Here is a 3072-nt window from a genome sequence, read left to right as displayed (position 1 = left end):
TTTTATCGAAATAATCTAAATTTTTATGGAGATTAAATTATTTATATCTAGACGCCAAAAAAAAAAATTATTTATATCTCTTAAAGTTAAAATCATCCATTTCTAAGAGTTAATTTGGATAAATAACTTAACTAAGATCTATCTTCTGAAAAATTAACTTAAATCACAGGAGTTTATATTAAAAATAATTTATAAATAAATTATTTTATATTTAATTTTTTAATCACAAAGTACTTATTTTAAAGGGAAAATGATAAACAACTTTTAAAAAATAAAAAATGATCTTTTTAACCTTTTTATAAGAATTTCAAATAACTTTAAAAAAATTATAAATTAGTTTTAGATATTGTATCAAACAATAATACTGTGACTTTTCATAATTTAAAAATAAAAAATAACTTTTCTACTTTTCAAAACAAACCTTCAAATCTTCAATCTTTTATAATTAGACATGATAATTTACTAAAAACTAATAACAATGGCTAAAGTCATTAACTTTTCATAAATGCTAAGCAATTATTCCAATCTTATTCCTTGATATACATTTATAACCTTTCAAAACTACTCTAGGTTTCATTAAATTTATAGTTATTATCAAATGAATTTAGTTAATTTATGTCCTAAAAATACATGTTAATAAAATTATAAAATAAAAAAATTTAATATACAACGTTTAAGTTTCTAATACATTTATTTTGTATTTAATTATTAAAAAAAATAAAAATTTCACTAATAATTTTAACATATGTCCTTAAAATATAAGTTAGCTAGCTAAATCCTTATTAATTTAATTAAACATAACTTCATTAACTTCTCATAAATACTAAAGTCATACTATACACAATATACATGCGCACACTCTCGTAACCTTTGATAAATATAAAGTGTTATATGAATGTCAGTTTCATACATTTTATTTAATTCCAAAAAGTACTTATTTGAGAAATTTTAAGGATTTTATTTTTAGTAAATGGCGTGTGAGAGAGTAGTAAATATTAAGGAAAATGATTAGAGATAAGATTGTATAATTAATTTAATTTGTTTATAATTATTAAAATATAATCATTTATGAGTCTCTTTCTATTAAATTAAGCTTTTGAAAAAAAATAATTTCATATTATAGTATTAGAGTTTGTATAACTGAAAAATTTAGACTTTGATTATTGTTATGTCCCAAAAGGAAAAAAATTAACATAAGAAAAATAAAAAAAATAAAAAAAAGTTGGTATAAAAAATTTATGCAAATTCAAAAAATAATCTTACATGCATGAACGGTGCATGTATTAGAGATATATCCATTCATGTATTTTCTCTTATCAACTTAAATTTTTAAAAAAATAATTTCATAACAAACAAGATTTTTTAAGTTATTTTCTTAATCCATGTACAAAATCATAGTTGGATATATTTATTCGGGACTGTTAGATATAACCATTAATATTATCTCTTTCTATTAGTTTAAATTTTTTTAAAATAAATAATTTTATAATATAATATCAGAATTATATGTCTCTCATTTATGTTTGTTTATTACCTCAAAATAATAAAAATACAAACACAAATATATGCATAAATATAGACACAGATGCACATAAATAGATTAGTCTATTTAGTTGTTAAAATACTAATAAGAAAATATGAATACATTTATCATCAAAAACAAATTTTACACTTAATAAACATATTAGAGATATTATGTATAGATAAGAGGACATAATAGAATATAATCATATAATAACTCACGTACCACTTCTTGTTATTAATTTAAATTTTTAAATACTTATAACATCTGAAGTGTAGTACGAGTCTTTTAAGTGATCATGATTTATTTCATTTAAGAAAATATTTTCTTGTAATACTATTTTTAGTGTTTAATTTTGTTTTTAGGATGATTATAGAACTAACCTAAACTTTGTTCCTCTTAATCTCATAAGATACAAATTAAAAGTTTGCGTGCTTGTGTGTATGATATAGTGTATGGGCCATCGCTAATATATAAAATAAATAAAAATCAATGAAGTTAAAAATGTTTAGACATTGTAAAATGAATGTCCACTTATATATACCCTTTAACTTCTTGAAATTACATACATAACAGAGACATTATCACAATTAATAGTTAATCGCATCGAATTAACTTGTTAAAAAAGATGGCTAAGATAACTTGGGCAAGCATTTTCTTCTTTGTCATATCGGTTTCAGGTTTTCCATTTCTTCATAACTCATCTCATTTGGACCCTCCTTTTCGGAGTGTATATCCATGCTACATGTTCTACAGTGAAATATAATGTTTTGCTAGATCAAATATAGAAGGCTGAATAACATTTAAAAAATAAATAAATAAATAATTTAATTAGCTACAACAATGAGCTTTTTAAGAATAGGTTACCCATATGTGATGAAGTGAACTCGTCAAATTTGGTAGAATTTTTTTTTGATTCTAACTTTACATAATAACCTCAAGAACATTCGAATTTTTTTTTAACCTAGATATCATTATGATTTATTTAAAAAATACTTTATATTTTATATGTATGCATGTCCCCGTATCTTATAAGATTTTAAAATTCGCGTGTCGACGTGTTTCGTGTCGTGTCGTGTCCTAGCCCGTGTTCGTGTCAATGTCCATACCTCATAAGTTTTGTTATATAGGTTTTTAAAACATCATAATAATTTACTTTTTGAGTATATGTAGTAAGTATAGGTTTTAATTTATGCATGCAAATTTCTATGAAAGGTATATTCCTTAATTACTATTAGATGTGTTTTAATGTTGTGTAGTTATGTTGACAAGTGAAGTGGTAATTGGAACCAAGTGTCAAGCAATTTCCGATAAGCAAGTAGAGTGCAAAAGCAACTCTCATAACTATGAATGCAACCAGGAATGCATAGACAAACATGGTTTCAAGGCCTATGGAGATTGCTATAATAATTCCCTTTGTGTATGCACCTTCAATTGTCCCTCTAATTATTAGTTTGTAGAATTTGCATATACCACTACATATTATTAGAATAATTTTGTAATAAGGGTGGTTTAAAAACTCTGAAAGTAGCACTACAAAAAATATATTT

This window comes from Arachis stenosperma, chromosome 9 (genome assembly GCF_014773155.1).
Source record: "Arachis stenosperma cultivar V10309 chromosome 9, arast.V10309.gnm1.PFL2, whole genome shotgun sequence".
In the NCBI taxonomy this organism is placed as follows: Eukaryota; Viridiplantae; Streptophyta; class Magnoliopsida; order Fabales; family Fabaceae; genus Arachis; species Arachis stenosperma.
Note: the sequence above shows the minus strand (reverse complement) of the source record.